General features: G+C 38.0%; 1 non-coding gene across 1 annotated transcript; it reads right to left on the bottom strand.

Moving 5' to 3' along the window:
- Positions 1 to 342: 342 nt before the first annotated feature.
- On the bottom strand, positions 343 to 449 carry LOC113000300 (small nucleolar RNA R71). Its single transcript, XR_003265590.1, has one exon. It is a non-coding gene; the product is annotated as a small nucleolar RNA R71 (small nucleolar RNA).
- Positions 450 to 11,586: the final 11,137 nt, after the last annotated feature.

Below are 11,586 nucleotides of genomic sequence, written 5' to 3'. Positions count from 1 at the left end.
GAAATGGCTGCACCTGATTTCACCTACGAAAGCTTGTGCATCCAATACCCTGATGAGGATGTCCCATATGTTCTTAAAACTGGACTGATTCATTTGCTTCCAAAGTTTCATGGCCTTGCAGGTGAAGACCCGCACAAACATTTGAAGGAATTTCATATTGTCTGCTCCACCATGAAACCCCCAGATGTCCAAGAGGATCACATATTTCTGAAGGCTTTTCCTCATTCATTAGAGAGAGTGGCAAAGGACTAGCTGTATTACCTTGCTCCAAGGTCCATCACGAGCTGGGATGACCTTAAGAGAGTATTCTTAGAAAAAAATTTCCCTGCTTCCAGGACCACAACCATCAGGAAAGATATCTCAGGTATTAGACAACTCAGTGGAGAGAGCCTGTATGAGTACTGGGAGCGATTTAAGAAACTATGTGCCACTTGCCCTCACCATCAGATTTCGGAGCAGCTTCTTCTCCAATATTTTTATGAAGGACTCAGCAATATGGAGAGAAGTATGATAGATGCTGCCAGTGGTGGAGCCCTTGGAGACATGACTCCTGCTGAAGCCAGAAATTTAATTGAGAAGATGGCTTCCAACTCCCAACAGTTTAGCGCCAGAAATGATGCCATAGTCATTAGAGGAGTGCATGAGGTAGCTACAAGCCCATCTGCATCATCTGAAACTAAGAAGCTTGAAGGAAAACTGGATGCATTGGTTAACTTGGTAACCCAGCTGGCCTTGAATCAGAAATATGTACCTATCGCAAGGGTTTGTGGTTTGTGCTCCTCTGCTGACCACCATACAGACCTTTGCCCTTCCATGCAGCAACCTGGAGCAATTGAGCAGCCTGAAGCTTATGCTGCAAATATTTACAATAGACCTCCTCAACCTCAGCAGCAAAATCAACCACAGCAGAACAATTATGACCTCTCCAGCAACAGATACAACCCTGGATGGAGGAATCACCCTAATCTCAGATGGTCCAGCCCTCAGCAACAACAATAGCAGCCTGCTCCTTCCTTCCAAAATGTTGCTGGCCCAAGCAGACCATACATTCCTCCACCAATCCAACAACAGCAACAACCCCAGAAACAACCAACAGTTGAGGCCCCTCCACAACCTTCCCTCGAAGAACTTGTGAGGCAAATGACTATGCAGAACATGCAATTTCAGCAAGAGACCAGAGCCTCCATTCAGAGCTTAACCAATCAGATGGGACAATTGGCTACCCAATTGAATCAACAATAGTCCCAGAATTCTGACAAGCTGCCTTCTCAAGCTGTCCAAAATCCCAAAAATGTCAGTGCCATTTCATTGAGGTCGGGAAAGCAGTGTCAAGGACCTCAACCCGTAGCACCTTCCTCATCTGCAAATGAACCTGCCAAACTTCACTCTACTCCAGAAAAAGGTGATGATAAAAATTTACCTAACAATTTCTGTGCAGGTGAATCTTCTTCCACAGGTAATTCTGATTTGCAGAAGCAGCACATTCCCCCTCTTCAGTTCCCTCCAAGAGCAGTTTCCAACAAAAAATGGAAGAGGCAGAGAAAGAGATCTTGGAAACGTCTAGAAAAGTAGAGGTAAACATACCTCTGTTGGATGCAATAAAGCAAATTCCAAGATATGCCAAATTCTTGAAGGAGCTGTGCACTAATAAGCGGAAGCTTAAAGGAAGTGAACAGATTAGCATGGGCAGAAATGTCTCCGCATTGATTGGTAAATCTGTTCCTCAAATTCCTGAAAAATGCAAAGATCCAGGTACATTCAACATACCTTGTATTATAGGGAATAGTAAGTTTGACAATGCCATGCTAGACTTAGGAGCTTCTGTTAGTGTTATGCCTCTGTCTATTTTTAATTCTCTATCTCTAGGTCCCTTACAGTCAACTGATGTGGTAATTCATTTAGCTAATAGAAGTGTTGCCTACCCTGTTGGTTTCATAGAAGATGTCTTAGTTAGAGTTGGTGAACTGATTTTCCCTGTTGATTTTTATATTTTGAATATGGAAGATGGATTTTCTCAAGGATCAGTTCCCATCATTCTAGGCAGACCCTTTATGAAAACTGCTAGAACTAAGATAGATGTTTATGCAGGCACACTATCCATGGAGTTTGGTGATATAACTGTTCATTTTAATATTCTGGATGCTATGAAATACCCATCTGAAGATCTTTCTGTATTTCGTGCTGAAATAATTGACCATGTTGTTGATGAATACATGACTGATCTTTATTCTAATCTGCATGCCTCTCACTCTTCATGCATTGAGTCTGAAATTGTACTTGATCATATGTCTGAATTTGATGCTGAGAGTGAATATGAGAGTGATATTGATTGCATGTCTGGTGGTGGTGTTTTACCTCTCGAGATTGATTTTATAGAGTCAGATAGGACTAACCATGTTTCAGGAAGTACACATACCTCTGACTTTCTTTATGAGGTAAAGGCTGAGAAACCATCTCCTTCTACCACTGTCCAGCCGACCACACCAGAATTGAAGCCTCTGCCATCAAATTTAAAATACGCTTACTTGGATGATAGCAAGAGTTTTCCAGTGATTATATCTGCCTCCCTTGCTGATGAGCAAGAGGAGAAGTTGTTGTTAGTCCTCAAGAAGCATAAGAAGGCTATAGGCTGGACCCTGGCGGACATTCCTGGTATTAGCCCATCCACATGTATGCATCGAATAAATTTAGAGGATGGAGCTGAACCAATAAGACAGCCACAGAGAAGACTCAACCCGGTGATTCTTGATGTAGTGAAGAAGGAGATAACCAAGCTTTTGCAAGCTGAAATCATTTATCCTATCTCCGATAGCCAATGGGTGAGTCCCGTCCAGGTAGTCCCGAAGAAGACCGGCCTCACAGTGATAAAAAATGAGAAGGAAGAGTTGATTCCTACTCGGGTGCAGAACAGTTGGAGAGTCTGCATTGACTATAGGAGGCTGAACCAGGTTACCAAAAAGGACCATTTTCCCCTGCCATTCATTGATCAGATGCTTGAACGCCTGGCAGGTAAATCTCACTATTGTTTCCTTGATGGTTTTTCTGGTTATATGCAAATTACTATTACTCCTGAGGATCAGGAAAAAACCACATTCACCTGCCCCTTCGGCACTTTTGCTTATAGGAGGATGCCTTTCGGCCTGTGCAATGCCCCTGGTACCTTCCAACGGTGCATGATTAGTATTTTCAGTGATTTTTTAGAAAATTGCATAGAGGTGTTTATGGATGATTTCACTGTACATGGATCCTCTTTTGATGGTTGTTTGGATAGTTTAGAAAAAGTTTTAAATAGATGCATTGAAACTAACCTTGTTCTAAATTTTGAAAAATGTCATTTTATGGTTGAGCAAGGTATAGTTTTAGGGCACATTATTTCCAATAAAGGTATTGAAGTAGATCCTGCAAAAATTTGTGTTATTTCACAATTGCCTTACCCCTCTTGTGTGCGAGAGGTGCGATCTTTTCTTGGTCATGCAGGGTTCTACAGGCGCTTTATAAGGGATTTTAGCAAAGTGGCCCTTCCGCTGTCCAAATTGTTGCAAAAGGAGGTGGAGTTTGACTTTAATGACAGATGCAAAGAGGCTTTTGATTGCCTCAAAAGAGCGCTGACTACCACCCCCATCATCCAGGCACCCGATTGGACAGCCCCTTTTGAGCTTATGTGTGATGCATCAAATTATGCATTGGGGGCTGTCCTTGCTCAGAAAATTGATAAATTGCCCAGGGTGATATATTATGCTTCTAGGACTTTAGATGCTGCCCAAGCGAATTATACTACTACTGAGAAAGAGCTTCTAGCCATAGTTTTTGCTCTTGAAAAATTTCGATCTTATTTGCTTGGTACCCGCATTATTGTTTACACTGACCATGCAGCTCTAAAGTACTTGTTGAAGAAGGCTGATTCTAAGCCTAGGTTGATCCGATGGATGCTCTGGCTCCAAGAGTTTGACTTGGAGATCCGTGATAGGAGCGGAGCACAAAATCTAGTTGCTGATCATTTGAGTCGGATCGAACGTGTATCTGATGCAGATTCACCTATTCGGGATGATTTCCCGGATGATCATTTGTATCTACTGTATAGTATTTCTGACTCTCTTTCTACTCCCTGGTTTGCTAACATTGTCAATTATTTAGTTGCTTCTGTTTTTCCTCCCTTAGCATCTAAGGCCCAAAAATATAAAATTAAAAGTGATGCTAAGCATTTTATTTGGGATGACCCCTACTTGTGGAAATTGTGCAGTGATCAGGTCATTAGACGGTGCATTCTAGATCATGAGACTGACTCAATCCTGCAGTTCTGTCATTCTTCCGCACCGGGAGATCATCTGGGTGTTCAAAGGACAGCTCGCAAAGTGCTTGATTGTGGCTTTTATTGGCCCACCATCTTTAAAGATGCGTGGAAGATCCGTAGCACTTGTGAGCAGTGTCAGAGAGCAGGAAATACACCTACATGGCGACAACAAATGCCTCAGCAACCTATGCTATTCTGTGAGGTGTTTGATGTCTGGGGTATAGATTTCATGGGCCCTTTTCCTGTCTCTTTTGGTTATGTTAACATTCTCCTTGCATTTGACTATGTTTCAAAATGGGTGGAAGCCAAACCCACTAGAACTAATGATGCTAAAGTTGTTGCAGATTTTGTCAGGTCTAATCTGTTCTATAGGTTTGGAGTACCTAAAGCAATTGTTAGTGATCAAGGAACCCATTTTTGCAACAGAACAATGCATGCCCTGCTTAAAAAGTATGGGGTGGTACACAGGGTATCCACACCATACCACCCCCAAATCAATGGACAGGCAGAAATTTCTAACAGGGAAATCAAGAGAATTCTAGAGAAGATTGTGCAGCCAAGCAGGAAAGATTGGAGTACCAGGCTTGATGATGCTCTCTGGGCACATCGGACTGCCTACAAAGCACCCATAGGAATGTCTCCTTATCAGGTTGTCTTTGGAAAGGCATGTCATCTTCCAGTGGAAATTGAGCACAAAGCATACTGGGCAGTGAAGACTTGCAACTTCTCTATGGATCAAGCTGGTGAGTAAAGGAAGTTGCAACTGAGTGAGTTAGATGAAATCCGCCTAGAAGCCTACGAGAATGCCAAGTTCTACAAAGAAAAGACCAAGAAGTTCCATGATAGCATGATAGTTAAAAAGGACTTCATGGTTGGGCAAAAAGTGTTATTGTATAATTCTAGGCTTGGACTCATGAGTGGTAAGTTGAGGTCTAAGTGGATTGGTCCTTTTGTTGTTACTAATGTTTTTCCATATGGTACAGTTGAGATCAAAAGCGACTCCACAAACAAGAGCTTCAAGGTCAACGGACATCGACTTAAGCCATTCCTCACGAACCCTTCTCTAGTGGACGTAGTGGTGGAAAAAACTTCCTTACTCCACCCTACTCTTCCTCCACCATGACTTAGGGAGTTTTTCTTTTCCTATCTCCTTCTTTGCTTTTACTACACTTGTCCGATTCTATTTGATGATTTAATTGTTTTTAATCTTTTAATTGCGCTACATTGAGGACAATGTGTTGTTTAAGTAGGGGGGGGGGAGTGTTCTTTGGTTTTGCTAGTTTTGTTGGTTTTGTTAATTTGTTAATGTTGTTAGTTTCGTTGGATTGTTAGTTTAATCTTTTGGGTCAATTTTGTGTGCATGTACGACTTTGCATGTTTTTCTTTGAATTATAGGATATGTTCAAGAAATGGGTAATTGTTTTGAAAATAAAAGTTCTTGACATTTTGTGACTTGAAATCCTTGATTCTTCTCTACATGTCATGATAGTTTTGAAAGCTCAATTTGAAAGTGATGAGTTTACCTTTGTGAGAATTTGAGCCATCCATCATCATAATCATTTGGTGTGTTTTGCCCCATTGATTGCTTGCACAATAGCCTTGGCTTGATTCTTGTTGATGCTTCCTAATTCACATGCATATTTGGAAATGATTGAGGCAATTTTGTTCTTATAAGCTTCTAGCCAAATGGACTTACCTTGAATTAATTCCTTTGATAGCCCTTTTGAGCCTTGTTTCCCTTTCCTTGTTTTGAAGCTCACTACAAGCCTTAAATGAAAAACCATGATATCACCATATCCTTAAGGAATTCTGGAGCTTTGGAATTGTTTTGGGAATAAGTGTGGGGGGTTTTTGTTTCATTGGATAACTTGTTTTGTTGGCTATGCTTCATGATGTATTTTGGGCCATACTTGATGTACATTGTATATTGGTTAAATGTTGGACATGCTGAATGAAATGTTGTTTCTCAAAGGCTATAGAGTAAAAAAAAAAAATTCGAAAAAAGAAAAAGAAAAGCAATAAAGTTGAGTGAATAAGATCTTAAATGGCACAAGAATGATGAAACTCTTGGTTCTACTCTTCATGTTTAAATTTTATCTTTACTTCTTTTTATTTTCTTAATATGCACTTATTCCCCATTGCTCCTCTATTCCTTTGGGATTTAGCCACTTATTCCATATTTCTCCATACCTTGTCCTTGGCCCCATTACAACCTTAAAAGACCTTTTGATCCTCATGTGCTTGTGTTTGTGGGTTGATTGTCAATTTTAGAATCTTGCCAAGTCTATGTGGTGTTTGCTTTCATGGATGCTTTGAGGGTAAATAGTAGCCTAGACACTTGAGAGATAGAGTGTATATCTTGTGAGGCTTTATCACTTTTCATTCTTGAGCTGATTAACTATTTTGCCATGATTGGGTTGCTTGGATGATTTTCATGAATGTCTAGACTTTTTGGATCTCCTTATGTTAGATGTTACCCATTCCTTTCATTCCTTGATGTTCATTGAGAAATATATGAATGTTTTTGTTTGTCTCTCTTTGATATCCTTGGATTTTGTTCTTTGTTTCATTTTGCCCAGGAGTGCAAAAGGCTAAGTATGGGGGGTTTTGATGTGCCATCATTTTCTTCTATTTTCTAAACCATTTTTGCACCATTTTAATTATTGATTGGTCTTAATTGTCAATTAATTAGGCAGTTTTATTATTTGGGCTCATTTAGCTAATTTGATGTTTTTAATCTAATTTCAAGAATTAATGAAACATTGGGCTTAATCCGGATTTTGGTTGTGGACTTGAAGAGGGCAAATAAAGCAGCGCTTACCTTAGTTAATTTCTAATTAGTAAATTTCGCAATTTTATTTTATGTTGTTCAGTGTTTATTTCGTTTTGGGCCAGAGTATTGTAATAGGGCCCAGTGACTTTGAGTGACTCTTTTTAAATAGCTGCCTTGGGATTCGTGCAAGGCATTCTGTTATGTTATTTTCATTATTCAGAGTTTGGGTTTTAGGTTTTCACGTTTTTCTGTTCCCTTGTTACGATTTTCGTTCTTAATGCAAATTTCCGTTTTCTGCTTCTAATTACGAATTCATTCTTGCTTCTTCTTCTACTTTCATTTACGTTTCCGTCTCATTTACGTTTCTGTTCATCTACGTTTCTGTTCATTTACGTTTCTGCTTCATGTTTCATTTGCGTTTTCTGTTTGAATCCATGGAAGGCTAGATTTTCTGGTGTTATTTCCTTTTGAGGATGAAGCCCAACTCTCTTTGAGGTTTCGCTTGTAATGTGGTTTCCTGGCAGTTTTCCCTTCACCAGTTATCCCAAATTTGTGAATATTAATCAGTGCACGCTTCGTGTTCGATTAATTGCCTCTGAGCCTAACTTGCGTTCATGCTTAATGGATGAAGGGCTAACTGGTGTATGTGGTGCCTAATCACGTATTGACAACCCTAAGTTGATTTTCACTTAGTAAATTGAAATAGGGTTGGATTAAGTGGTTGACTGTTAGGGACGAATTCTCCATAACCCAGAATAAGAGAATGGCTTCTGAATCAAAGGAAACAACCCGTTTTTAATATTAGTAGTTTCATATTCCAGTTTACTTGTTCTACTCTTTAATCACAAAACAAACAACCCCCCCCAATCGTTACTGTTACTGCAAGTATATTATGAATAATTGGTGTGTCACTGCTCGTTGGGAAACGACCTAGGATCACTTCCTAGTTACTGCATTTTCATGTTTATTTGATTCGGGTACGGCCTCGATCAATTAGTATCCACCAAGATGCCAAAACTACTAACAAGGCATGGAAAATAAGCTTCTCCTCATGCCATGAGGGGAATTCCATAACATCTAACCCTAACAAGCCTACTCGTTACCATTTGGTTCTCATCCCACTTATTTATTGATTTGAATATCGACAAAAAAGTCTCCTTTATAGAGTTGGTTAGTTCATGTGCTCTATCTTCGTTAAGACCCAATATAAGAACCAACTCCCCCCCTCCCTTATATACTTTATTCACTTCCCTCAGTCTATCCATGGTGTAAACCTCTTTTAGCTTCTCCACCAACAAGTCAGACAATACTCCCTACCAAGCAGTCTTGTAGCCAACTGTTTGCTTCTTTCTTTACTGTGATCACTGACCCTTTCGAGGATATTACCCCTACTTGTACACATCTTCCTTTTTCTTCCATTGTCTTCTAATATTTTGAAATTGTTGTCTCCCAGGATAGGGGGTCCTCTTCTGGAAAAACCTGTTTTGGCCATAGTTAACATTGTTGTAGGTTCTTGAGTTAGATGAGCTTTCTAAGATGTCTCATGACAAGACATTCCTATGGGACAAGCCTTTTTCTTTCCTTTGTAAGGGTGATGGTACTATTGATAGAGCTCTCTATGCTGGAACTTCGGTAGGTTGACATGGATTTTGTAGTTATCGATACGTATGTTGCCTAGCACTTTTTCTAGAGAATTTGAAACTTCCACCCCCGTGAAATGCACAAAACCGTATCGTTTTCCTTATTTAGTTCTTTTTTTTGCCTAGAAGATCTCCTTAACCTTGTTGTGCCTTCCAAAAATATGACCAAGTTGTTCCTTACGAATCGTTTCTAAAAAATTTGTGAAGTAGAAAGAGACAACATGCTGCTTGTCATGTTTCCTATGTTTCACTTGCACCCACCCCTCCTCCTCCATTCCACCCCTTTGTTTTTCCCTTTCCTCCCCGCATGTTTCCCTACTCTTTTTATGTTTAATTTGATGTAGCTCCTTGTAGAACTTGTAGACCTTGGATTTTCTTCATCAATGGAGTTCTTTGCTTCTTGAAGATCAATGGCAGCGGAATGGACAAGGAGGAAAGGTGATTAAAGACATCACTTCAAGGAGAAGATGAGTCAAGAACAAGCTCACCACCATAGGAGGCCATGGATAAACTTGAAGTAGGATAAGATGAATGGAGGGAAGGGAGAGAGGGGGGCACAAATTTTATGCCTCAAATGAGGTCTGAACTTTGAAGTCTAATTTCTCAAATGATCGAAGTTGAAAAAATGCACACACAAGGCCTCTATTTATAGCCTAAGTGTCACACAAAATTGGAGGAAAATTTGAATTTCTATTCAAATTTCACTTGAATTTGAATTTAAATTTGTGGAGACAAATTTGGAGCCAAAATTTCACTAATTATGATTAGTAAATTTTAGCTATGGTTCAGCCCACTAATCCAATATTAAGTCCAAGATTCTCCACTAAGTGTGCTTAGGTGTCATGAGGCATGTAAAGCATGAAGGACATGCACAAAGTGTGACTATATGATGTGGTAATGGGGTGTAGCAAGCAAATGCTCACCTCCCCCTTAGGATGGTCCAAAATTTAATTGGATTGGGCTTCTCCCAATTCAATTAAATTTCTCTCCCAACACACACACATCAAATAGTGCACTTAATGCATGTGAAATTACAAAACTATCCATAATACAAAAACTAGTCTAGGTGTCCTAAAATACAAGGGCTGAAAAATCCTACATTTCTAGGGTACCCTCCTTACACTATGGAGCCCTAAATATAGACCCAAAAATAATGAAATGCTAATCTAATATATACAAAGATAAGTGAGTTCATACTTAGCACAATGACCCAAAATCTACCCTAAGGTTCATAAGAATCCTATGGCCTTCTCCTGCATCTCTAGTCTAATCTTCTTGGAGTCTTCTATCCAATGCCCTTGGGGGTAGGATTGCATCATACTTCTCTCTCCTTCTCTCACACATCCCCTCATTCCTCCCTTGTCACATGGTTCTTCCTAACCACAAATGTCCACTACCTATAGCCTAGAATAGGAATCTTCCATGCATTCTCCATTTTGAAAGAAACATAGTAACCCTATATTATCATCTTATTAAGTTGAGATACACACTCAAAGTATTTACAAGATTTATAGAGAATTTTCAAATGATTGAAAACAAATAAACTTAGGTCACACATTATTTGTTGTATGGTTGGTATTTATTTATTTTTATTCGAAATACTATTTCTTAAATATAATTTCAATTTTAAATATTAATACACTATATCTAATTATTTTTTCCCTTTCTATATAAACAAAAATTTAAAATAATTATGATATTCTAATTTGATTTTTTTTAATATTTTGACACATTATATTAATGCAAATGATGTGTCTCAATTTTAATAATTTTATTAATAATTTCTCCCTTAATTTATTTTTTTTGTCTTCTCAATTTATTTTATTTAATAAAATAGAATAGTTTTTTTAGCATGAATATAATAGAATAGTTATTATTATTAATAATATAACTATTTATTATTCTCTTTGATGTATATTTTTTTTGTGTATCTTTGATTTATGTTTATTAATAAATATTACTTAAATTTTTAAAAATATTTGAAAATTTATGAGAAACTTATTAGTACATTTAAATTGCTGGGTTAATTATTGTTAAGGTGATGTGTTTATTTTTTTAAAAAAAGTTATTGTCATTTCATTTTTTCATATTATTTTAGTAAAAAGTTATTTTTTAAAAGGTAAGTGAATCAGTAAGTAAACTTACTAAAATGTATAGAAGTTCAAGTTTTTTTTTTTTTTTTTTATGTTTTAACAAATCCAGTGTGACTTATGAGAGTCTGATTTTCCGTTTGTTTGATTTGACGGCCAATAAAGATGTTGATTTCACTGGTTATAAATATTTCAAATCAAATTTATTTTGTACAAGGTTAGCAAGTGCGTTTCTGCATGTTTTAAGCAAAATATTCTAATTTTTAAGAACAAATTATGATGTTTTGGACACTTACAGATAATAGATTGTTTATCACCACTAGACCTTGCCGACAAAATAAAAGGGCACAATTTGTTAGAAGTTAGAACGTCTTTCATAGATTTGATATGTAGAAACAAACATAAAGGTAAATTTTTCTTTTGTGAATAGAATAATATTACAAAATAAACAAGGGTAAAGTAATTTTGGTGGGTGGAATACTGACATCATTTAAACAGTAGAATTGACTTTATTTCTGGATCATTTTGTGTTCCAAATTAAACAAAGGGCAAGAGGGCTTCAACTCAAATTTCATGACTCCATTGAATTCTTTTTGTCAAAATTTATCCAACTTTGTTTTAAGGGCAATGGACGAGTGAGACATAGCTTTCAATATTTTTGCCCCACCCTTGAAGGTCCTAATAAGCACATTTTCTTTAGGATATCAAATAACTCAAATCGAGTGGTCCTTCGAAGTTGGTACACCACAAGAAGAACTTCATCCACCATCACCCATTCAAGTAAAGTTCCCT

This window comes from Glycine max, chromosome 18 (assembly GCF_000004515.6).
Source record: "Glycine max cultivar Williams 82 chromosome 18, Glycine_max_v4.0, whole genome shotgun sequence".
Classification (NCBI taxonomy): Eukaryota; Viridiplantae; Streptophyta; class Magnoliopsida; order Fabales; family Fabaceae; genus Glycine; species Glycine max.
This window is presented reverse-complemented; position numbering and strand designations above follow the sequence as displayed.